The 26978-nt window shown below is 39.8% G+C and overlaps 1 long non-coding RNA gene across 1 annotated transcript in view; it reads right to left on the reverse strand.

Moving 5' to 3' along the window:
- LOC140908266 (uncharacterized) overlaps window positions 1-8424 on the reverse strand; it is a 53326-nt gene extending 44902 nt beyond the window's left edge. The window contains exon 1 of the long non-coding RNA XR_012157817.1: window positions 8353-8424. This is a non-coding gene — a long non-coding RNA (uncharacterized lncRNA). The remainder of the gene's footprint in view (window positions 1-8352) is intronic.
- Between the last annotated feature and the right edge of the window lie 18554 nt (window positions 8425-26978).

Consider the following 26978-nt stretch of genomic DNA (forward strand, 5'->3'; position numbering starts at 1 on the left):
CAACAAAAAGCCCCTGCCCTGAAGAGTTTACAATCTCTGTAGTTGGCACAAAAGTCCCTAGAGGCCTATTCTTCCCAGTGCAAGTTAGAGTAGCTGGCATCTTTTTTCATCCTGCTGGCCAGCCCAGGACTCGGGGGGCATCTCCACTCTGACTTCTAGCGCCTCCCTTCAATTCTATATATGTTTGTGATGGGATGTCCATACACACAAGGCAATGCAGGTTAATTAACCTGATAGGCAGCAACTGAGGGAGAACCAGGGATTGAAAGGCTGATGGAAGATGGAGTTTAGCTAAGAAGGAATAGGTGGGGCTGGTATAAATCCAGGACCCTGGCAACAGTAAAGGGCTTCAGGGGAAGTAGTCTTCAGTTGTTCCCTAGCAGGAGGGCATTTGGGCTGATAAGCCCAGAAATGGGAAAGGCCAGAAGATAAGAGCAGAGAAGTAGGAAGGAGTGTAGGGAAACAGCAATAGAGTCTGGGTGGAAGCAGGCCATAGTTGCTGGACGTAGGGTCCCCAGACTGGAACCCGGAATAGTGGGCGGGCCTGGATTCCCCTGCCAGCTGCTGGGGAAGTAGCATATACTGGGCAATATACAGTTGTCCAATGGGAATTTGGTAACCCAGAAGGGGAGGACTGTACTGTGACCTGGCCAGAGGGCTGAGTCACAAAGAAGGAGTACCCTGAGTCCCAGAGAAAGAGAGAGAGGCACCACTGGGTGTGAAAAGAGGCGTAGGACCAGAGTGGAGTTAATCCCCAGCAGTTAGGGTATCCAGTGAAAAGGTTCTTATATCATGCTTATCGTATCTGAGTGCCTCCCAGGAGTGTTGTCTTTGTCATATGTTGTTTTCCCATCTCCTCCCTGGGAGGAGAAACAGGTGCAGTGGAGTGCCTTGGTTTGGTAGGGTTTTATATATGTACACACACATACATATATGTAGGAATATACACTGTAGAATTTAATTATTAAAAGGTACAGCGCCAAAAGTGAAATCCCTGCAAGCTGCATGGACACTTTTTAAAGACACTATAATAGAGGCGCAACTTAAATGTATACCCCAAATTTAAAAAAAAACACAGTAAGAGAACTAAAAAAGTGTCACCATGGCTAAACAACAAAGTAAAAGAAGTAGTCAGAGGCAAAAAGGCATCCTTTAGAAAGTGGAAGTTAAATCCTAGTGAGGAAAATAGAAAGAAACATAATCTCTGGCAAATGAAGTGTAAAAATATAATTAGGAAAGACAAAAAAGAATTTGAAGAACAGTTAGCCAAAGACTCAAAAAGTAATAGCAAAAAAATCTGTATATACATCAGAAGCAGGAAGCCTGCTAAAAAACCAGTGGTGCCACTGGGCAATAGAGATGCTGAAGGAGCACTCAAGGACGATAAAACCATGGTGGAGAAACTAAATGAATTCTTTGCATCAGTCTTCATGGCTGAGGATGTAAGGGAGATTCCCAAACCTGAACTATTCTTTTTAGGTGACAAATCTGAGTAACTGTCCCAGATTGAGGTGTCATTAGAGAAAGTTTTGGAAAAAATTGATAAACTAAACAGTAATAAGTCACCAGGAGCGGATGGTATTCACCCAAGAGTTCTGAAGGAACTCAAAAGTGAAATTGCAGAACTACTAACTGTAGTCTGTAACCAGGCCTGCGGGTAATCTCCTGATGGACCGCCAGCCAGTTTGTTTACATTTGCATGGCACCCACAACTCCCAGTGGCTGCGGTTCACTGTTCCCAGCCAATCGGAGCTGCAGAAAGCGGTGTGGGCTACAGAGACGTGCTGGCCGCCGCTTCCCGCAGCTCCCATTGGCCAAGAATGGTGAACTGTGGCCACTGGGAGCTATGGGTGGCTGTGAAAATGTCAACAAACTGTCTGATGGCCTGCCAGTGGATTACTCTGATGGGCCATGTGTAACCCGCGGGCCACAGGTTGCCCACCACTGCTGTAACCTATGATTTAAATCAGCTTCTGTACCAAATGACTGGAGGATAGCTAATGTGACACCAATTTTTAAAAAGGGCTCCAGAGGTGATCCTAGCAATTACAGGCCGGTAAGCCTGACTTCAGTACTGGGCAAACTGGTTGAAACTATAGTAAAGAACAAAATTGTCAGACACATAGATGGACATAATTTGTTGGGGAAGAGTCAACATAGTTTTTGAAAAGGAAATCGTGCCTCACCAATCTATTAGAATTCTTTGAGGGGGTCAGCAAGCATGTGGACAAGGGATATACAGTGGATATAGTGTACTTAGATTTTCAGAAAACCTTTGACAAGGTCCATCACCAAAGGCTCTTAAGCAAAGTAAGCTGTCATGGGATAAGAGGGAATGTCCTCTCATGGATTGGGAACTGATTAAAAGATTGGAAACAAAGGGTAGGAATAAATGGTCAGTTTTCAGAATGGAGAGAGGTAAATAGTGGTGTCCCCCAGGGGTCCGTACTGGGACTAGTCCTATTCAACATATTCATAAATGATCTGGAAAAAGGGGCAAACAGTGAGGTGGCAAAGTTTGCAGATGATACAAAACTACTCAAGATAGTTAAGTCCCAGGCAGACCGTGAAGAGCTACTAAAACTGGGTGACTGGACAACAAAATGGCAGATGAAATTCAATGTTGATAAATGCAAAGTAATGCACTTTGGAAAACATAATCCCAACTATACATATAAAATGATGGGGTCTAAATTAGCTGTTACCACTCAAGAAAGAGATCTTGGAGTCATTGGGGATAGTTCTCTGAAAACATCCACTCAATGTGCAGCAGCAGTCAAAAAAGCAAACACAATGTTGGGAATCATGAAGAAAGGGATAGATAATAAGACAGAAAATATTATATTGCCTCTATATAAATCCATGGTATGCCCACACATTGAATACTGCATGCAAATGTGGTCTCCATATCTCAAAAAAGATATATTGGAATTAGAAAAGGTTCAGAAAAAAGCAACAAAAAAGATTAGGGGTATGGAGTGGCTTTCGTACCAGGGGAGATTAATAAGACTGGGACTTTTCAGCTTGGAAAAGTCATGACTAAGGAGGTATATGACTGCAGTCTATAAAAGCATGACTTGTGTGGAGAAAGTAAATAAGAAAGTGTCATTTACTTCTTCTCTTAACACAAGAGCTAGGGGGTCAACAAATGAAATTAATAGGTAGTAGGTTTAAAACAAACAAAAGGAAGTATTTCTTCACATAACACAGTCAATCTGTGGAACTCTTTGCCAGAGGATGTTGTGAAGGCCAAGACTATAACAGGGTTAAAAAAAGAACTAGATAAATTTATAGAGGATAGCTCCATCAATGGCTATTACCCAGGACGGGCAGGAGTGGTGTCCATAGCCTCTGTTTGCCAGAAGCTGGGAATGGATGACAAGGGATGGGTCAATTGATGATTATCTGTTCTGTTCTTTCCCTGTGGGGCATCTGGTATTGGCCCCTGTCGAAAGACAGGATACTGGGCTAGATGGACCTTTGGTCTGACGCAGTATGGCCGGTCTTATATTCTTATGAATATATTTATGCTAGAGCAGGCAAGGTCAAAGAAATTCACCTTACACTTGCTGCTGAAGGTTTGTGATGGTCCTTAATTCCTGGGGGAGTTCATTTTACAGTCTTGGACCAGTCCCCAAAAAAGTTCTCTCTCCTGCACAGATGAACTTTACCCTTATTGAAAAAAGTTTGATTGTGCCAGGGTACCATAATTGTTAACCATGGTCTTTAGCCCAGAGTTTCAGATGGTCTTTTAGATACTCTGAGATCAGGCCATGAAGCGCCTTGAAGATAAGGATCAAAATCTTGAATTTGAATCAGAATTCCATAGGGAACCAGTGTAGAGAACAGAACACAGGTCTGAGGTGGTCATGCTAGCTTGTGTTACTGAGGAGATGTGCTGCAGCATTCTGTACTAGTTGGAGCGTTATAGCCAAGGATAAGAAGATGTCAGGTATATTTAGTATATTCAGATGAAATATACTTGCTGGGGTGTCTGACACTTTTTGGTATGCTAGTGTTGTTTCACAACTTTCTTCCAACCAATAGTCCTCTTGAGAGATGGAGTTCATTTGATTGTAATGTCCTCTTGCAGTTGCCTCTGTTACTAACTATATATTTGTGTGCAAAGAAAACCAAAAAACTCCAAAATGGTATGGTAGGAATGTAGGGTGCAAGGGAGCAGGGGCAAAAGTTGTGGGCTCCTATAAGTCCTCCCTGCTGTGAAACCTATAAGGTCTGAGCCTGACATAGTTTTCTTTCCCATAAGGCATGAATTGTTTTGATGATGAGGAAATAAGAACCTAATGACTCATATCAACAGCTATATGTTTTAATCTCCAAAACAAAATTGCAGAAATTTACATCTCTTTCCTAAATTTGCTGTCATTCTTGAAGTATTTTGTACAGCTGGCCGAAAACGTTTCAAACAAACTTTTTTTGCCAAGGGAGGTTGGGGCGGGGGGGGGAGGTTGGAGGTTTGTCAGAAAAGGCTGATTTATTAAACCAAAACTTTTTTTGCAGGAATGTACCAGCTTCAACAAAGATTTAGGTAGGAAAGGTTTCTCAGGTCCAGAGAGAGACCCCCAGAATAGCCAATACCGTGGAGGTTAGGTAACGCACTCAGAGGTAGGACATTTGGATGAAGTCCCTGATTCAAACCGAGTCCAGCTGGGACTTGAACCCAGATTTCCCACATCCCAGGTGACACTCACTCTCTTTCTCATTGTAAATGTTTGTCAAAAGTTTCAAAAGGTCTTGGTTTTGTCCCAAAGTGGAACAGGAAACATTTCTGAAATCTCAAAAGTGTTTGAGGGATGATGAAAACCATTTCCTGCCCAGCTCTAGGACTTTGTCAATACATAAGAGCTATTGCTTTGAATGGCACCTCAATGAGGAGTCCTGTTGTCTTCAATGAGACTATTTTTGACGTAAGCTGCTATTCATTGAGTTAGGGGTTCACAATCTGACTCTGGGTGAAGAACACAACAGGCCCCAAGAGATCATTCCCTGTTGGCCTGATCTCTAGTCAGCCGCACCCTTAGCTCTACCACTGCTTGAAATAAAGCCCATTGCCTGAGTATCCTAATGAAATTTCTGTTTTAGTAGTCTCCTATGTGAATTAGTTACTAAGTTGTTGCTAGGCAGGCACTGAATAATTTATGCATGGAATACTGAAAAGCCATTTCACCTGTCATGATTCCAGTTTCATTGAAACCATATATCTAGAGCTGCCTGTTTCTATATAGGCTGGACAAGAGTGATCACATGTATTTTCCTCATAAAATGTTTGCCAAAGTTAGCTTCATTCACTATACTGGTCCTTTTTTCCTGGAACTATATTGCTATAAGACTGAACCAAGAATTTAAGTTGAATTCTGTGGGAGTGGGAACATAGTGCATTGTACTATCAGACAATCATATAAGGGCTACAAGTCCCAATACTATCCTAAAGTGTTTACCTTTCAAAGATGGATTGATCTGGGCTGCTGCCTTAGTGGCATCCTACTGACTGTGATAGAAATAAATACTCAAAGGAGGATGTAGATATCAACTTGATCTGTAATACTAAACAATTGAGCTATATTCTTGAGATTTATTATAATACTGAAATGGAATTGTCTCAGTAACCAGATTGCGGGAATACTGGTAAGTAATATAGCCTCAGTTTTGTTTTACCAGTTATGCAATTCCTTACACTCTTGTCCCAGATATCTGTCTTGCATACTATTTTTAATGCTATTGTGTGCAAATCCCAGTACACTAAATGGCTGATAGATATTATTAGCCAATGAGAATGCAGATATCCCTTATAATAACAATGAGTAGAATTTTCAAAAATGCCTAAATGGCTTAGGTGTCATTCACTTTCAGTGGGACTGAGGCCCTTTGAAAATTTGACTCTACAATGGTTATTTTTCAGTAAGTTGATGCAATATTCAAAACTTTCTCTACAGCATTCAGCAGTTTTATGGGCCAAATTTTTGTAACATTTCCTTCTTTTTATTTATAATGTTAAAAGCTTAAATAAAATGTGAACTTAATAATAACTCAAGGGTGCTTCCATTTAAGTCAGTAGTCATAATATCCTTGTCAAATAAAACTTCTTGACCAGTATTTTCAAAAGAGACTAATAATTTTAGATGCCTCCATTTTTAGGTAGCCAATTTGAGATACTTTAAAAGGGCCTGATTTCCAAGGGAAATACTTAGCCATTTCATTGTCCCTACTCTCATCCCCAAATCTCTGGCACCCAAATCACTAGTCACTGGAGAAAATTTTGGCCCTTGGTCTCTGAGTTTTTTTGGTATGAGTACCTCAGCCTTCAGTTCCTGTGTTTACTCACCCCAAAATATAGTTATTACAAAGGGAAGTACCTTCATGTTTCCAGTCTAGTGGTAATAATTTTGGGGAGGTTTAAGCTGGACTAACCATCTGAATTCAAAGTTTGAGCCAATAACTATTGAGTTTAATAATGAAAATATCAATTAGACCCTTTGCTACAGCAATGATGTAATAATACACCAATACAAAATGAGTCTTGAAATGAAGATCTTCAATATAAAACAGTAAATCATAAGTCAATGCAACAAAATGGGATCATGTTATTTTCAACTTTATTTAATCTGAGAGAAATAAAGATTCCTCCTTCCTAAAATTCCAGATTAGAGTGAGAAAGGCATTTTGTAATTTACACCTCTGACATTAAACTGAAAAGAAGCATTACAGACACCTGCTTCAGAATTGTCATTGTTTCCATGGTGCCACTTTCCATCACCTATTTTTAATAGTTTACACAACAAGATCAAGGGTGTCCCAGCTGTTACTGCCACTGTTGCTAGGCAACCTTTAAATCAGAGTTCAAGAAGACAAAGAATCATGCTTGAAAAATTTCTCAAGTGTCTGCCTTTTCCCCCCCTTTCTTCTATCTACACCATTTTTCAATGTTTAGTCAGATGCCATGTTTTCTCCCCCCCATCACCCTTTAATTCTTTATATAAACAATGACCGTCTGCTCAGCCTCTGACAGAATACGCTTGTTTTTAAATCAACATTCTGAATACAGTAAACACTTCTTTAGGCAACAGAGACATCGCTGACCCTTAATAAAGCGTTTATAGCATTTCTCTTTTTTAATTACATTTGAATATTTTTAGGTCTGCTGGTGTGTAACATTGCTGTGCATGAGTACATTGTGAAATGACACATAGATCAATGGACAGACATTCAGTGCCTGCAGAGAATCACAATGCCCTCCTGTACATTCTGGAATCTTAATAGCATCACCTGCAAAAAGGACAGAGGTCAAAAATCCACAGCAAACAGAGGTGCAAGCTAGGAATGGATGAACTCAGATAAATGTGGGGTTCTGTTTCTGTCCTAGTTTGTTTAATCAAATATGAAGATGTTCAGAACTTCTTGAAAACCACTGCTTTTCCCCCCACAAAGGGTAATTACACTAATAGCAATAGTACATCCTTCTACCTAAATCAGTAAGTACAAATCTGTGGTGTGGAAAATAAACATAAAGAAAAATCTTAGGGTTAGATCCCTTAGCAATATTCTTTACCATTGTTTTTTTTCTCCATTTGAGACCCACCCAGAGAGCTTAGATTCAACTCTTCCTTGTCTCGGGAGCCCCTTTTCTATTCCCTTAACTCTTTACCATATGCCTCCAAGGCCCATTCTCCTTTTGTCCCTCTTAGACCTTCTTCATCCCATTTCACATCTGCCTGGCTCATCTTCTCAGCTGCTACCCACTCTACCGCCTGCTGCAAACCCTAAGGAAAACTTCTCCTCCTTTTTGCCCCTCCCTGTTGCACCTTCTATTCTGTGTGCATTTTCAATTTCTTGTAGTCCTCTGTCACAGATCCATTTGGGCATCTGCTTGCTGGCCACTGACAAAACTGCTGAGAGAGGAACCCAAGCCTCTCTGTCTCTAGATCTCCAGGTGTTTTAAGCCTCCAGAGCCTGAACAGAGCCCAGCCACTGCCCCCATTTTTTTTGGGGGGGGGTGTGAAAATTCATCTTCAATGTAACACTCCCTTCTGAGAGATAGAACTTGCTGTCCACTGCCGTCCCCATCTGAGCACAATGGTGACCTTTCAGATTTCCCCATACTTACACACATGCTCTCCCAGAACTTCACCCCAGTGATGTGAAGCTTCTGGCTTACACTTTAATTCACTCAGGGGGCAAAGTTGTATTGGTAAAGCATTCAACGTACAGTGATGTTTTGCTAGAGTCTCATACAATTGTTCTTTACTTAATCATGTAAAGCACTAAAGAATATAGAACACACAGAACAATAAACCTTAAATACATTACCCTCCCTCAGTTTCTTCACTAGCTCACCCTTCCTTTGGGAATCCATGGGTGTCATCTGTTGCCAGGAAGACAGGCAGGCATGATGTCCCTTGCCTCACGCAGGCTGTAACTTGCTCAATAGCTTCTCTGGCCCTGCTCTCTCCTTTTCATTTAGACACAAAATTTCCAAAGCCCTGAGAAAGATCAGCTCACTCCTTCCCACTTTGTCAGCCTGACAGTGTCAGGTAACATCCTTGCCAGCTTTCCCACATGAGCAGAAAACCCCACCAGGTGACTTTTTTGCCAAAATGATCTGTCCCTTGCTAAATCCCCAGTTCTCCTGGTAAGGAACTAGCCTGTTGTCTGGAGCACTTACATTTCAAAGGTCAAGCATTTTAAGGCAATGACCCTGTTTTGTTATACTTTTGCCACAAGCCTATGAAATCTGAGGCCAACATGGATGCAAAATCCACCGCAGAGAAGGCAAATGCTGCACATTCAGAATGAAGTTTGCAGCTTGGTAAAGATACCTAGAGATCACAATCTCATCAGAATTCATAAACTAAATTACCAATTTTCTCCTAATGACATGTCTCTCATCTTCTGCAGGCAAGCACCATTGCTCATCTACATTATCCATTCATTCTCCAATGCCACCATTACTCTCCACCTAATTCTGAAATTTTTTTTCTACATATTAGTCTGTGGTCAGCCCGCCCACTGCACTCACACATGAGGCACATATCATATACCTGTTCCTGTTAACTTATAAAAATCACACTTATCTACTTTTCAGTTTAAATAAAAAAGTGTTTGTATGAATTCAGGTTTCAGAGTAGCAGCCGTGTTAGTCTGTATCCGCAAAAAGAAAAGGAGTATTTGTGGCACCTTAGAGACTAACCAATTGAGTTGAGCATAACCTTTCGTGAGCTACAGCTCACTTCATCGGATGCATACAATGGAAAATACAGTGGGGAGATTTTATATACACAGAGAACATGAAACAATGGGTGTTACCATACACACTGTAACAAGAGTGATCAGGAAAGGTGAACTATTACCAGAAGGAGAGCGGGGGGTAGGGGGAACCTTTTGTAGCGATAATCAAGGTAGGCCATTTCCAGCAGTTGACAAGAACAGTAGGGGGGGAATAAACATGGGGAAATAGTTTTACTTTGTTTAATTACACGTCCACTCCCAGTCTTTATTCAAGCCTAAGTTAATTGTATCCAGTCTGCAAATTAATTCCAATTCAGCAGTCTCTCAGTGGAGTCTGTTTTTCAAGTTTTTTTGTTGAAGAATTGCCACTTTTAGGTCTGTAATCGAGTGACCAAAGAAATTGAAGTGTTCTCCAACTGGTTTTTGAATGTTATAATATTTGATGTCTGATTTGTGTCCATTTATTCTTTTACATAGAGACTGTCCAGTTTGACCAATGTACGTGGCAGAGGGGCATTGCTGGCACATGATGGCATATATCAATTGGTTGAGGAGCAGGTGAAAGAGCCTCTGATAGTGTGGCTGATGTGTTTAGGCCTATGATGGTGTTCCCTGAATAGATATGTGGACACAGTTGGCAACGGGCTTTTTTGCAAGGATAGGTTCCTGGGTTAGTGGTTCTGCTGTGTGGTGTGAGGTTACTGGTGAGTATTTGCTTCAGGTTGGGGGGCTGTCTGTAAGCAAGGATTGGCCTGTCTCTTTGGTGTTCATGAAAGGTGCCAGCTGACAGACCAAGAGACTGATGTTTTCTATGTACAGAACTGATGTAATCTAGCAGCACCAGTGTATTATCCCCAACTGCTGCCTCATTAACGATCCTGACATTGAGAGACTATTTACAAGGTACAGGAAATTGCTTGGTCTCCATGCCCATTCAGCCCTTACCCACTCTGCTTGATTTTTTTGCAGTGACTGTCACCAACAGTGCCAATTGTGGTTGTGGCGGTATGTGGTTGTGTTTTTTGAGGACACTTGTCCACTGGGACAAGATCACAAGATTCATTTAACAAAGACGACTGAACTACGGGATGATGTTAATTTTGGTCTCCACCAGCCTAATTTGAATTTGAAACAGCCACTGAGAAATTAATGACACTCTGTCCTGAAGCCATTTGGTCCCATAGGACCTAATTCTTATCTCATGTACACTGGTGTAAATAAGGAGTAACTTCAATGAAGTCAATGAATTCCCACTGACGTAAAACTGTTTTAAGTAGGAGTATCGGATTCCTAGAGTTTTTCTCTAAAAGTAATTCCATTGTCAATGTTTGATATGCTCCCTGAGTTATTTCTAACATCCTGAATTAATTAACATCTCTTGTCATAGATTTATTTATGTTTGTGCCATTCTATTTTTCCTTGGCAAGAACTCAGAGCCTCTTAAAATTTTTAGGTAGAAACACATGTATGACAGTTTATCTATTCTCAGTAATATACTGAAAACATTTTGTTTTTTATTTGGAATCTACTGTACACATAGCTTTTGCTACCAAATAACTCTTGAGGAATGTACCTGCTCTAAATAATTGGCACTATTGTAAAGACTTTTTCGTCTGTGTCAGTTGCTTTCTCTCCCCAAAAGGAAATAATTGAACTCTGAATCAAAAGGTTTCTGGCTGACCACTGGATGGCTGTGACTGTACTTTGCTTCTCCCCTATAGGAATGGGGGAGCTTCAGATTCTTATTTCTCCTTAGTATGATTGTGACAGGTCTTTTTGTTGTCATGTATTTACTGTTAAATGTGAGAAAGTTTCTGTTTTTCCATAATCTCATGCACAGCTAAGCAAACTAATCAAAGCAGGGTTGGATAAAGACTCAGGAACTATAGGCCTGTGACTAACTTTCATTTAAAAAACAAAGTGTTTCTAGAACATATGAAGTAAAGTTGGAAAGCGTGACTCAAAGGGTTAATGATACAAGGATGACTGCCGGAGGCTACAGACTGAAACAATAGTTCTAAGGTTACATCTCCAGGTGGAGCTAGGAGTGTGACTCCCAGCTAGTGTAGACATACTCACAGCTGCCATCAAAGTAGCACACTAAAAGTAGTTATGTAGCTGTGGTAGCATGAGCAGTGGTGAGCAGCAGCATGGGTTAGATGCCCCGAGTAGGAACCTAGGGGGTCCAAGCCGGTTTGCGCTCTGGGCAGCTAGCCCATTAGGCTGTTTGCCACTGCCCATTGGACCACCTCGACACTAGTGCGTTTAGCATGCTTCCTTAACAAAAGCTACTGTGTTTATGTCTACATGTGCAGGGAATCACACCCCTAGCTCCAAGTGTAGATGTAGGCTAAGATGGGTGAACTATCCCACACAGCTCAACAGGCCATAAGCCCACTACTTTGAGGAAACCTGCCAAGACCACCCCAGTGGAGAAGTCTAAGTGGCTGGAGAACATGGTATTGATGTTTTTAAACATGTTTCCCAAAGAGCTGCTAAAATGGCCACCAGAACTCATATAATATTAATTAATAAACTATTTCTGCTGTGGTAGTGCCCATCCTGGAGCACAGCCTCATTGCTAGACACACAAGAAACACGTAACAACATGATAGTACAAAACCTCGTTCCAACACATAGTCACAGGAGTATACATCCCTCTATGTGAATATTCTGCAAACAAAAATTACCCGCCGCCATTTGCGTAAGGAGACTAAAAGGGTCACAGATATCATTGAAGTCAGCTTGTGTATTTCGCTCACCCCTATATAATCTCATGTAAAGTAGTATTCAAATATTATGATGAAAGTTAAATGTACAGGGCAGATTAAAATAACTATGTGGGTTGGGTGATTTTATGGGAAAATAGAGAAACATTTTACATGCTCAAACAGCACAGCTTTGTTATAATTCCTGATATTTCAATTTCTGCTTCTATGTGAGATTAAACCAGTGTTAACAGTGCTACTGTGATCCAAATAACAACTTAAAACACATTCCAGAATGTAAATGCATTGCAATTTTGGTTTCTAGATTTGGATTGCAGAGGGTTCTCCTACTAGCTGTTACTCATACAATATGACAGATAGGCACCTCCCATCCCCTCCACCTACTTCCCACCCTCTACATGCTAATGTCAACAAAAGGAAAATGAATGTACTGGAATACAGATTTGCGTCAAAGACACTTTGAAGATCAGGACAATGAATTTGGAGACTATTCCTCTGACGGGTTTAACCCGTATTAATATTAATAGGTGTGCAGGTTCGCTGATGGGATTCAACTTTTTTTCATTTAGAAAGTCAGTTATGAAAGCAGCACTGTGTAATTTATAAGTGCTTGTCCAACACTTCCTTCATGAATCACAAATCACTGCCTTTAAAAACTTCACAGCAACACTGAGCTAGTTTCTACAGCAAATCAGGGTTTAAATATCCCTGGAAGAGGCTAAGAACTGAGAGAAGTAGTCCTGAAGCAAATAAATGACAGCTTGCACAAATAAAATGGAAAAATGTTAAACACTAAACAAAAGATAAACAATTACTAGCTCATTTCAAACATGTCATATTGCATTCTTTATTCTGATTGTGGAAAATCAGCCGTTGACTACCAGTTACAATTGATTTTCCTTCACAGCTGTTTTCTAATTACATCTGAACACTGAAAATTCTAGTGCAGCTACTCAGCTGTACAACAGGTCTTGTTTCATTATTGTTGCTGTTATTACCACAGTGCCCAGTGGCACTGATATAGTTACTGTATGTCTATGGTGTTTGTATTGTACAACCTGCGTTTCAGGGGTGCTATAATTCAAAAATTTTAAATTACCTTGAGCTGGAACTCAGTGTACAAGCTGTCAGCATAGATATAACTATATTTCTTCTTCCTTTTTCCTTCTTACAAAAAAATTCTAGGTTAGTACATCTAATTCTTAGTCAAGGTGAAGTCTCTGGTTACAAATTTCAGAACTGCATTTAAGATTTTTTTTGTGGGGGGTGATGGGGCGTCACACTGCTCTGAGGGATGGTGAACAGAGTCTGGTCAATCAGTGTCATGAATAGATGTTAAGTAGAGTATATGGAAATTTATAATGGACAAACTTCCAGAGGTCTAATGCAAATAATCAACCCCAACGATTTTCTGGCTTTAGTCACATAATGGATGTAGCTCTAAAGTGGAAATAATGCCCAAACTGAAATGAGAACAACATATGTAGGCAATATTGTAAGTAAATGGTTTTTATTTTTAAAAAATTAGTTTGGAAAGAGCAAACTTAATATGGCAGAGGTGAGATGGGGAAAACCAGTCGCTGGTCACATATTTAAATCCTATATCATAATGCATATGCAAATACTTAACATCTGAGTGCTTGACTTTGTAGTCTTATTAATGTTCTTTTAATGTAGTTTTTTGTGTAACTTCCTAGGTTGTGTTTTGGTTTTGGTTTTTAAAAAACAATACTTTAAAAACAAATTCCATCATGTGGAGCCATACTGACTTCAATGTGGCTCATTAGCAGGGTTGCAACCTTTAGATCCCCTGCACAGACCTCTGACATTTGAGCTAACAGAATAACTGATAGCACATGCAGGTTTCAGGCCAGCCACTAGAGAGAGTTGAGGCACACATTTTGCTAATGAGTTTCACAGCTATTGGCTGGTAGCAGAGGAATAGTGAGAGGAATTCTGGCTTCTATTCCAGGTTCTGAGGGGTCAGGGCCAGTCTTAAGGGTGGGTGATCAGGACAATCATCCTGGGTGCCAAATCTATATCTGAGTGTGTGTGTCACCAAATCAAGGTTTTTTTCTCAGCCGTTCAGGGGGCACAGAAAACATTTCCCACCCTGTGTTATGAAATATGTAGGATCCACCTTATTGAGGGGAGCAATCTCTAGTGGCCACAGATCCTTGCCAGGGCACCCTCAAGCCTGATACCTTCAGTTGTGGTTCCTTTCCAGTTTGTCCTCATCCCAGTCCTCCCCGGCCTTGTCCTCACATCCACTCCCCCATCCCCACTCCTCCTCCTCTTCTCAGTCTCCCCTCCTCGACTCCATGTTCCCCGCCCCACTTGTCCCAGTCCCCTAACCCCCTTTAGTTCTTTGTCTCAATATCCCCCTCCCCCACCAATCCCAGAGGCCCAGATTCTTACGAGCCTTCTGCATGCCAGGGCTCCCAGACTGCTTTTTCATTCACCTCCATGCTGCCTGGGCATTAGCAGAAGGAGCATTGACAGCATAGGAGAGACAGTCTTACTGCTCCTATTTCCAGTGCCCAGCATGACAACGTCCCATGTTTGATGTGAGGGGGAAAGTATTGCTGAACCCCTGCACTCCTGTGGGGCTTGCTGAGTTATGGATGGAATCTTCAGACAATTTAGTTGCCAAACTGTAAAAAGTCATAACTGAACATGTGCAAACTGAGATTTTGAGAGGCTCAGAACTTGAACCAATTTGGGCAGAGTTTCAGAGGGATGGCAAAAGGCACATCCCTTACACCAGGGCACTCCTTGTGTCAAATTTCAAGTGCTTGCTTCAAAGCATGGAGATACTAGAATTTCTCAATGAAACAGTTATATGGATGTTTTAAACATGGGCAGGACAGCATACTTTCCCCTAATTTTGTCCTGAGAAAAGGCTGAACCATTTTGTGATGCTCTGTACCTCGGAGGAACACCCAGCACCCCCATGTTCATCCTTTTAAAATGATTGTGTGGTATCCAATGCAAAGTTTGTCATGTCAGGTGTCTTCAGAAAGCTCATGATGCACTGAGAATGGTTGTTATAGTAATTGTTACTGTAATGTTATAGGTTATCATTTCATGTATATAGTTATGAGGCTGAAAATGTATCCTTATGGCTTAAACCAAGCCCAGGCAAAAACTCTGCAAGAACAGAGAGGCAGTCCACATCTCATCAGGGCAGGTATGGGACAAACCCAGCCCAGCCTCACAGGAATAAAGGATGCTGGCCTTGGCAGCAATGAAAGAATTGAGGGAGTCACCCCCCTTCCTTTCTTCAGTTTGGAACAGCAATGAGGAAATGCTCACCTGACTCTGAAGGGGGGGGGGGCAAAGCCAAGAGGGAAGAAAGAACATGATAAAAGGGAGAGACATTTGCCATGCTTTCTCTCTCTTCCACCTACATCTACAGATACCACAGCGAGCAACTGAAGCACTGATCAAAGGGGAGAGCCTGGCTGAAGAACAACCAGCCAGCCTGTGGTGAGAAGCATCTAAGTTTGTACGGGAACTGAAAGTGTTAAGATCAGCCTAGAATGCGTTTTGCTTTTATTTCATTTGACCATTTCTGACTTGTTATGCTTTGACTTATAATCACGTAAAATCTGTCTTTCATAGTTAATAAATCTGTTTATTCTACCTGAAGCAGTGTGTTTGGTTTGAAGAGTGTCAGAGACTCCCCTTGGGATAACAAGCCTGGTACATATCAATTTCTTTGTTAAATTGACAAACTCATATAAGCTTGCAGTGTCCAGCAGGCATAACTGGACACTGCAAGACGGAGGTTCCTAGGGTTGTTTCTGGGACTGGAGATATTGGCTAGTGCCATTCAGTTGCAAGTAGCTGGGAGCAGCTTACATGCCAGAGATTGTGCATGAACAGCCCAGGAGTAGGGGCTCTCACAGCAGAGCAGGGTATGGCTGGTTCCCAGAGTCAAGGATTGGAGTGACCAAGCAGATCAGCAGTCCAGATAACACCAGAGAGGAACATCACACATTTTTTGTGAAATTAATAAATAAAAATAATCAGACTGAGGCAGACACCTGGCATGGAAAATTTAAGCCTAAATGGTTAAAGTGTGGCAATATTATAAACAACTGGAAATAGAGGCTTATTCTGGAAAGTTTCAAGCTACCTGTGCTGCCTATAATAAGCTAAACTACTTAAAGTCTGTCAAAAATGGGTGGGAGTAAATTATTCCATCCTTGAATGTCTTTTTTCATTTAAAAGTTATAAGATACATGGTAAATAGACAACCATCTGTCTTACTATGTAGTTATGTGCTCTGCTCATATGATGTACACACTCAGATTGTATTAAAGACTCAGCAGTTACCACTCCACAACAGTTATGGTACAGGGGAATTTCCTAGTTTAATAATAGCAAGACACTACATGAACTGTCACACTTTCTTGGTTTTATCACAAAAGTTTCCATATTTCATGTTTTTCTTAAAGCTTCAGATGCTGGAGTCATGTGAATGGGAGAATCTCAGTTTTCCTTTAAAAAAAACTCTAGCCCTCCTGGTTGTATGACTTGAGGGCAACCTGAAAGCTCAAACATCAGAGGATGAAAACTGTAACTTTTTTTAAAAAAAGTTTATCATGATTTTAAGCCAATGATTTCTGAGGAACTAGCTCCTGATTTTTGAAAGCTTGTGGTATTGCAATACTGAATTGCAAATGTTGTACCTGAGGCTTCTAATGTTGAGTTCTTAAATGGTGCCTACAGTAGGTTTAATCACTTGAAATGCATAAATTAGGTATATCACAGATAAATTAGCAGAAGACTAATTGAAATGTAGGTGGATTCTTACGTCTCTGTACTAGGAAAATGTGCACATATTTAAGAACGGTTTTCAGCTTTTGTGCATGTGAAATTCACAGTCAATTAGACATCAGTAATCATTGGACATTAATAATCAACACTTCAGTTTATATATTACATATTAGAATGCTTTGGTTAACTTACTAAAAACCCCTTACCTGCTGCATTTTTGTAAAGCTTGCAGAAAAGAGTCAAGAAAGATGAACTACAAAATTAACTTGAAGTTTAGTTGTGAGAAATGATATGTCAAAATAAGTTTTAATGTTAATGCTTAGAGCACATGAATGTCTAAAGTTTCTAGACCCTGATCCAAAGTCCATTAAAATTAACGGGGGCCTTTCCATTGTATTCAATGAATTTTGCACCAGGCTCATAACAAGGGGAAAAATCATTTAATTTAAAAAAAGTGATGAAACTTGGTGACATTTGTCCATTATAATGGAGAAGGGAAGCCAATATAGCTCTTGACAAAAATGTTGGCATCATAATTGCCAAGTACAATGTGGTAGCACACAAAAAGTAAAATTATTTGGGACAGTGCCTCTTTGGAAGGAGTAATTCTGTGATATCAGTAGTCATGTCAGCTAACACTTTATTAAAATCTTAGCTTGTGTATGTTTGTGTAAACTGTAAAATAAAGTTTGTCAGTATGACAGCTTTATGAAAGCTGGTTTCTAGTAATTTAAGAATACTAGAACTTATTGAAAGAACAGATGGTGAAACCACTCAATATCCTATGGAAAGATCTTCCTTTAGTGTTGGAACTTACACTAGCTAAAATGTGGTCTTAATTTAAATTTAGAAAGCACATTAATAGGAATGTACATCAGTGCAGAAGTATCCTCTTAATTGATACACCCCAGTGGAAACAAACATGCTAATTAAGTGATCATCCTGATGATAAGAACCTGATAGGAATACACAGTGCAGGGAGACATTCATTTTTATTTCAGCAATTGCCTTAAAAATAATAGAGTACAAAGCTTAAAATATTTAAACTATATTAAGGTATGTGACTCATTTAACAACCATAATAGAACAAGGAATCAGCATGAAGTGAACAGGGCTGCAGTGGAGAACTATTACACAAAACAATCTCACAGCTGCAGACTACTTTGAGTAGTCTTGTGGACAATATCATATAGGCATTTTAATTTGACTGGGTGTGCCAGTTTTCTATTCATGAGTCATTGAAATGCATTGCACTTAATCTGTTTCCTGCAATCATTTATTTTAAGCAGACATTTTAACAAGGTGCCAGTTTAGGGTCTGATCCTGAACTTCTTGTTCAGGCAAAATTGCTATTGGTTTCACTGCACTGCTTGGAATTCTTGATGTAAAATCTTTCACGTGTTATATTTTGGTTTGAGAATAGTCTGCAATGGATTAAAGCCACAAAACCTGCATCCATATTTTTTGACACTCCTTTTCACAAATGCATCTTCAAAGCCTTGTAACTTGATATAGTATTTTTTGTCCCAACATAGTCTTACCCTAAATATTCTTCCATTTCAGGAAGGTGGGGGTATCAGGCCACCAGTTGTTCACACAAAACGTTTCCTCATGAAGGACATAGTATTGGAGTGCATTCTTAGTTGTTTTCCACACTCCTAACTTTCCACATGGGAGTTTTTGCTGGGAAAAAAAAGAAGTTAATGGGCCTTGGGTTCCTGGTTGCTATTTGTGGCTCCACTGAGAGACAGCAGATCTCCAGCAAACTCCTTCAGGGACTGTAAGACCTTCGCATAAAAAGCCTGCTTCAGAGGTGAGTAGATTGACCACATTACAGAACTATGTTAAGGTAGTGCTTAAAAGCTTCAAACAAGATCAGGGCTCCATTGTACTGGACTACATATAATATAAATAAAAGGAGTACTTGTGGCACCTTAGAGACTAACCAATTTATTTGAGCATAAGCTTTTGTGAGCTACACGAAAGCTTATGCTCAAATAAATTGGTTAGTCTCTAAGGTGCCACAAGTACTCCTTTTCTTTTTGCGAATACAGACTAATACCGCTGTTACTCTGAAACATATAATATAAATGCATACTAAGAGACAGTGCCTACCTTCAAGAAGTTTACTCTCTAAATAGGTGTAGTTTTAGAGAGTGTTATCTATTTTTGGAATGAGAACACTGAGAATTTTTCTGCAGCTAATGTTTTTAAAATGGCACTAGGAGGAGGGTAGCCAAGTGTCTCCTCCAAAACAGCATCTAAAACAACTAGAGAACTGACTACAGCAGGGATATTCTGAACTGGTGGTGACATGGGGTCATAACTATCCTACCCTTTCCACATTACTAAGTGTGGGAAGATTCTCTGCTAAACCCCAGTTAGCTGGTGGGAGCTTCTTGGGAATGAGGGGATAGTCCTGGTATGGAAAAAACTGAGAAATTCTGAGCTACAGAATAGCTGAATCAAATAGGTTTTATCACAGAAGTTCTAAAGCAGATGCTGATTGGCTGAAATATTTTTTTGAGACTTGGAATCCTCCACCTAACCCTTGCCACTAGTCTTGAACCGATTGTTTTTTGTGCACACAAAACAGTCTCATACTTTGATTGATATTGACTTCCCAATTGATATTTACCTAACTGATATCATCCATTCATCTGTCTATTGTATTTATACCATGTTTCATCACCATAGCATCAAATGCATAATCGTATGTGGGATATTTATGGAAATTTTTTATTCAGATTGCCCATTTCTATAATCTAGAAACTTTCATGAGCACTAAAAAATAGTAATCCCATGCACTTTGCTACAATGGACATTCATTTTAGCAACTGCAATTTTTGTTTAACTTTCTAATTTCTTCCTTGATAAAAAAATTTCAGCTGAAAACAATGGATGGACACTAATAATCTGCATGGAATTCACAGCAAGCAATTTCATCCCTATGGAAAGATCATATGCATGTTACAATACTGTATTTTACAGTACTTTATGAAACACTACAGCTTAATATTTATTTCATTTAAATACAAGTAAAAACAATAGACTTCTATTCCAGGATGTAGGTTTCCCATCAAGACATTAAAGTGCAATCCATCAGACTAGAATAAAAATAGCAAAATGTTACTGCAGTATTTGTGGTAGCATTTTTATGAGGAAAGTTTCAAGAAGAAAGTTTTTAAGAGAAGCACCAAGAAATGGAATGTTTTCACATGATAGTCTGATTCTTGTCAGTCCACTTCTTGCAAGAAGGAGTTTTTATATTAAACATTAAAAATAGAGTTTGGTATTAAAGAAGGCCTTGATCCTGCAAAGAACTCTGTATGGGCAAACGGATCTTCTTGCACATGGGTTATTTCAGAATCAGAGCTTACCTCAGGGTGCAGTATGTGAAACGGACAAAGGCCTGGTCAACTATGTTGCTCAGGGATGTGAAAAATCAACATTCTTACGTGGCGCAGTTAAACCATACCATTGTAGACAGCACAAGATTGACAGAAGAATTCTTCTGTCAAACTAGCTACCATCTCTTGGTGAGGTGGATTACCCTACGCTGATGGGAGAACCCCTTCTGTTAGCATCGGTAGTGTCTACACTGAAGATCTACAGTGGCACAGCTGTGCTGCTAAAGCATTTCAAGCCCAAAGAACACAAGGTTAAAATTGTATTAAAGTATCATTACAGACTTTTTTTGAAAGGATTGTATTTTAAAGAGGGATTTGAAGGAACTGGGGCATGGGAAGCATAGCAGATTGGGTTAGGGAGGAGATTCCACATGCAGTAGATTGGGCAGAAAGAGACATGACCCTAAGAGTGGGAGACATTAAGCATCCAAGTTTTAAAGATATTTAGGCCCCTAACAATGTAGATAGCTGCCTAGTGGGATTTTTAAAAGAGTCTAGGCATCTGACTCCATTGAAATCAGGCCCTGATCTTGCAAACGCTTAAGCACATGCGTAACTTTACTACTGTGAGTAAACTCATTTGAATCAGTGGACCTGTTCATACTTTCATAGATTCATAGATATTTGGCTAAGAAGGGACCATTATGATCATCTAGTCTGACCTCCTGAACAATGCAGGCCACAGAGTCTCACCCACCCACTCCTGTGATAAACCTCTCACCTATGTCTGAGCTACTGAAGTCCTCAAATCATGGTTTAAAGACTTCAAGGAGCAGAGGATCCTCCAGAAAGTGACCTGTGCCCCATGCTACAGAGGAAAGTGAAAAACCTTCAGGGCCTCTTCCAATCTGCCCTGGAGGAAAATTCCTTCCCGACCCCAAATATGGCGATCAGCTGAACCCTGAGCATATGGGCAAGATTCACCAGCCAGATACCCAGGAAAGAATTCTCTGTAGTAACTAAGATCCCACCCCATCTAACATCCCACCACAGGCCATTGGGCCTATTTACCATGAATATTTAAAGATCGATTAATTACCAAAATCATGTTATCCCATCATACCATCTCCTCCATAAACTTATCGAATTTAGTCTTAAAGCCGGATAGGTCTTTTGCCCCCACTGCTTCCCTTGGAAGGCTATTCCAAAACTTCTCTCCTTTGATGGTTAGAAACCTTCATCTAATTTCAAGTGTACTTGTAAAGTTAAGTACATGTGTGAGTGTTTGCAGGATCAGAACCTAAGGATCAGTTAGTCATATGATTTCTGATATTTGGAAGATTATAATTTTGATTTAGTCAATTGCTATATCAGGAGGGGATGACTTTGGATATGGCTGTGCTCCCAAAGCACTGATACTTTCAAAAGAGGTAGCCAGTAGTTGTATTCATACCAATTTAGCTCTTAAATCTAAAAAGTTTATGCACATGTTAACTTTATCCACTATGCATAGTCCTGTTGAAGTCAATTGGTTTACTTTCAATACATAAAGCTAAGCATGTGTGTAAATCTTTGCAGGCTGAGGATCTTAGACTTCCACAAAATTAGTGTGATTTTTATTCTGAAGAAAAAGAAGAACAACAATTCGCTGGACAACCCATTGTAAGTTACAAATTCATATATTTTTATCTAAGCCACAATGCATTTTTAATATTTGTCACTGTCCTTCCGGTTGAAGGATATTGCCTGAATGATATCATTAAAGGTACTATTCAGGTCCATCTCTGAGTTTCTCTCTATTAAGTTTGCATTTTTGAATTATTATCACAAATTCTGACAAATGATTGATTAGGTTTGACACAGAAAAATAAAGTATACTTGACCTAAAATGTCCTGCACTAGACTGTCAATGCTTTTCTAGCTCGGTGAGCAGATATTTTTCTCCCTCTCTTTTCCTGCCAGTTCATTTATTTATTTTACAACTGTAATTAAACTAAGTTAAACCATTATATTTTTTCCTTGGGTTTTAAGTGTACCATTGTAACACTCCACTCTGAATTTAAAAGAAAGAATATTTGGTTCAGAGACCACATGTAGTAAAACAGGGAAATACTAAAGGCATCAAAAGCATACAGTATTTAAATGACAAATAGAGAAAATAATGCATTAGCAAAGTAGCTTTATCCTTCTATTCATCATACAGTCTGAAGTTCTTTGCCAATGAAAACAAAAATATGATTGTACTATTAAAATTAATTCTTACAGATAGTTTTTACAGGATATTAGATACCTGCACGGTTGACATAAACAAATGCAAATGGCTTTTTTAGGTACTACAACATATTCATTAATAGATAATGATTAACTTTGTATTAAAGGTTAAATACCACAGTGAGTGATTTGGGCATAACTGCCCAATATTCCAACCATGGAAACAGATTGTTCATGCCAATGCATTTGTCAAGAAGTTTCAGACATTATTAATAGGTCATGAGGATGTGGGAACTGGAGACTTTAAGTATATTGCATCTCTCTCTGAATTTTCCAGGCTTGTTGCAAGAACAGACCTCACACTTTATTTTAGTGGCAAGTTCTACCGCACAACATAATGAAATTAATTAGTAACTGTGTATGACACAATGTTTTGATAAGTTTCAAGCTTAGGAAATTTAAATTGGCTACAAACTGTTTTGTTTAAAAGAGAAAATGTCAAACTTCTTAAAGACAATTTTGGAGGCCTCAAAACTGTCACTGAGTTTATCTTGCCTATTGATGTGTGAATCTTTAAAGGTTTAGCAGTTTGGAAAAAAAAGATCCTAAAAGGTTTAGATTTCTGGCTATACAAATTTCAAATAGTAATATTCTCTGATCTGCATCAGAATTGTCTTAAGTGTACCATCTTTCATTAGGGGATAGTCTGAACAAGATGTGAGAAATGTTAGATACAGAACAGTCAGAAACCTAGTGGGGGTTCTCAGTGAAGCTTAGTACATACCATGGAGAAACTATCCAATCATTTCTTCATATAATTTCCTACTGAAAAATCGCTGTTGCTTAAATGCATACAATATATCTTTCAGAAAGCATATTTATTATTTTTTCACTTTAAAGAGAATGCCCTATGCTTGCTGAGAGACTTGTTGCTATATTTTGCTGGGGACCAGACTATCTTGAGGTCAAAACTGGTCATTCTATTTCCCCAGGTGAGGAAGATCCTGTGTAACTGAAGTTGATGGTGGTAGATGAACTGCTCTTTCATTCCTTTTTACCACCTCACTTCATAGTAACATTGATTGCAAACTAAAAGAAAGCTAAGCCTCCCACTCCTCTGGAGAAGCTATTTGCATCAAAGTAGGAGGTGAATGGAAATGACTCTTCCGCTAGTGTGAATCAAAGACCTATAAGTAGTCTCCAACACAAGCAACAACCTAGCCTTACAAAGTTTCTCAGAGCTTGTTACCTCCAAATCAATGAGAATTTATAAAATGGAATTAGTGCATTACACAAGGAAGATACATTGTCAAGTGCAGATTGACAAGTGTCATTTTAGAAGAACATATGAGTTCAAAAGGATTGTTAGGATTCCTGAACATTGCAATATCTAACTTTTAAGCATCTACAAAAATCAAAGGAACAATATTGTGATCTACAGAGCTTGAGTTAGAACACTTATGCTCCCTATATAATGAATGGGGAGAGACAGGTGCCCTCTAATACAATCTACACAACCTAGCATGCTAGGCAGGAAGCAGCCTATTCATTGATGCTGATAAGAGCCCTGCCTCTCTCAGAGTCAGGTGCCTACATACCCCCCTGCAGCCCAGTTTATCTTTGCTAGTGATTTACAAACCAAGTGAAGAGTGCATCCACCTAACGCATGTGTGGGGCCTGATCCAGTAGCTGTGCTCAGAGGCCATCTAACTATACACGATGCTGTTACTGCTATAGGCTCCTTTTAGCTCAGGGGCTAGAGTTCTCACCTTGGAAGTGCTCAAGTCCCCATTCAAAACCCTGAGGAAAAGGTATTTGAGCAGGGATCTACTACCTCTCAGCTGAGTGACTTAACCACTTGGCTATAAAGTTAGTCTCACTCTGTGGTGCAATTAATATTCAATTATGTAATTAAATTGGAACAAATTCAAGAGGAGAGAGTGAGGAAACCCAACATCAGAATGCTCTTTAGCACAGTGGTTAGAGCACTCTCCTGAGGTAGTAAACAAGGATAAAGCCTTGTTCAGATCTCTTCTTCTCTTCAGGCAGAGTGGGGACTTGACCTACATCTCAGGTTAGTGCCCCAATCCCTGGGCTAAAGGTTATAAGGGAGACTGGAGTAGTGCTGTGGCAATGGAAGCATAATGTGTAGTTAGATGGCCCCCAAGCACACCTACTGGATTGGGCCCCACACATGAGTTCCCCTGATTTGAAAATTTCTTGCAAAGGTAAGTCCAGGATGCAGGGAGGCACCTAGGTGCCTAACTCTGAGGGTATGTCTATACTACCCACAGGATCGGCGGGCAGCAATCGATCCAGTGGGGGTAGATTTATCGCATCTAGTCTAGATGTGATAAATCCACCCCCGAGTGCTCTCCCGTCAACTCCTGTACTCCAGCGCTGCGAGAGGCGCAGGCAGAGTCGATGGGGGAGCGGCAGCAGTCGACTCACCGTAGTGAAGACACCGCGGTGAGTAGGTCTAAGTATGTCGACTTCAGCTACGTTATTCACATAGCTGAAGTTGCGTAACTTAGATCAATCCCCCACACACACACACACTGTAGACCAGGCCTGAGAGTCCCTATCACTTTAGCAAAAGGAGAATTTCCATAGATATTGGTGGTAGTAGTAGAACTTTTAGACTCTTTGCAGGCCAACCTCTGGAGTTGAAACATCTAGGTAGGTCTGATTCCATCCAGCCAAGGGCAGTGGTGCACATATTGCCTTAGCAATGACTTTTAAAACTCAGAGCTATGGAATAAGGCTCCCTGTAATTCCAGAAGTAGCAAATACAAATGTATTTGAAGCATACAAATTAAAAATGCAACTACATCAGAAGTTCAGAATAGCAGTTTGATTTAAATGTAAATTAACAAACTCTCCATTCCTCCAGTCTCACAGAATTGCATAGAACACTGACTTTAATTAAGATGGGCAAACTAATTCTGATAAAAATAAGGAATGATCCCTACATTTGCCCAACACTCAAAATCAGTCTTTTTAGAGGATGGGTAGAAGAGAATCTGCTAAAAGTTAATTTGTCTAGGATCTAGGATGTTTCCTCTCCAATATTTTAGAATAAAAGATTTAGAAAGTATGAATAACTGGAGATATTTATTTTAACTGAACCTCAGAGGTTTTGGAGGTTTGCCCATCATTAATTATTATATCCGCAGTGAAACCACCTTGTATTCAAAATTAGGTTAAGCATGTTTAGCCAATGTTGCACTCTGAAAATTCTTTAGTGATTTATACTAAAGGGATATAGCATCTGATTCAAAAGACATAGTAAGCAATAAACAAATTCTCACTGATTTCAGTAGACCCAGTCCAAAGACCATCACCCTTTATTTGGAAATCAGCTCAAAGGTATGAGACAACAAAGTCATACCAACAGAATAGTGGAGAGAGGTGCTCCCTAGAGGCCTTAACACAGGACTGTGAGAGAAAGGTTTGTAGGATCAGGATCCAGGTACTTGAAAGCAAGGTCTTACAATCTAAATAGGTAAAGAGATGGGACACAATAGCAGTAATGAAGTTAGCACATCTTGTAAGTTCCCAAATATTTGTTTAGAATTTATTATTTTATTTCTTATCCTTATTTCTTTATTGGGAAATTATTAGTTATTTTTGGTTTCTTGTGCTTGGTGCTGTGCCAACATAAAAGACCCTTTGGTACATATTCCATATGACACACTCTTGTCATAAATATAAAGGGAAGGGTAAACCCCTTTGAAATCCCTCCTGGCTGGGGAAAGCTCCTCTCACCTGTAAAGGGTTAAGAAGCTAAAGGTAACCTCGCTGGCACCTGACCAAAATGACCAATGAGGAGACAAGATACTTTCAAAAGCTGGGAGGAGGGAGAGAAACAAAGGGTCTGTGTGTCTGTCTATAGTCTGTCTTTGTCGGGGATAGACCAGGAATGGAGTCTTAGAACTTTTAGTAAGTAATCTAGCTAGGTATGTGTTAGATTATGATTTCTTTAAATGGCTGAGAAAAGAATTATGCTGAATAGAATAACTATTTCTGTCTGTGTATCTTTTTTGTAATTTAAGGTTTTGCCTAGAGGGGTTCTCTATGTTTTTGAATCTAATTACCCTGTAAGATATCTACCATCCTGATTTTACAGGGGAGATTTCTTTATTTCTATTTACTTCTATTTTTTATTAAAAGTCTTCTTGTAAGAAACGGAATGCTTTTTCATTGTTCTCAGATCCAAGGGTTTGGGTCTGTGGTCACCTATGCAAATTGGTGAGGCTTTTTACCAAACCTTGTCCAGGAAGTGGGGTGCAAGGTTTTGGGAAGTATTTTGGGGGGAAAAACGCGTCCAAACAGCTCTTCCCCAGTAACCAGTATTAGTTTGGTGGTGGTAGTGGCCAATCCAAGGACAACGGGGGGGAATATTTTGTACCTTGGGGAAGTTTTGACCTAAGCTGGTAAAGATAAGCTTAGGAGGTTTTTCATGCAGGTCCCCACATCTGTACCCTAGAGTTCAGAGTGGGGGAGGAACCTTGACAACTCTTTATTTACATAATCACATTTTCTTTTTTGTAGGGTGCCTGCCTCACTCACTGCACAGGATGCATGTAAAAGGGGGCAGAATTAACATTGCAAAGGCAACTGTAAAATGGGCATTTCCAAACTTTCAAGTGCTTGACTT

The sequence above is a fragment of the Lepidochelys kempii genome, chromosome 3, assembly GCF_965140265.1.
Source record: "Lepidochelys kempii isolate rLepKem1 chromosome 3, rLepKem1.hap2, whole genome shotgun sequence".
Classification (NCBI taxonomy): domain Eukaryota; kingdom Metazoa; phylum Chordata; order Testudines; family Cheloniidae; genus Lepidochelys; species Lepidochelys kempii.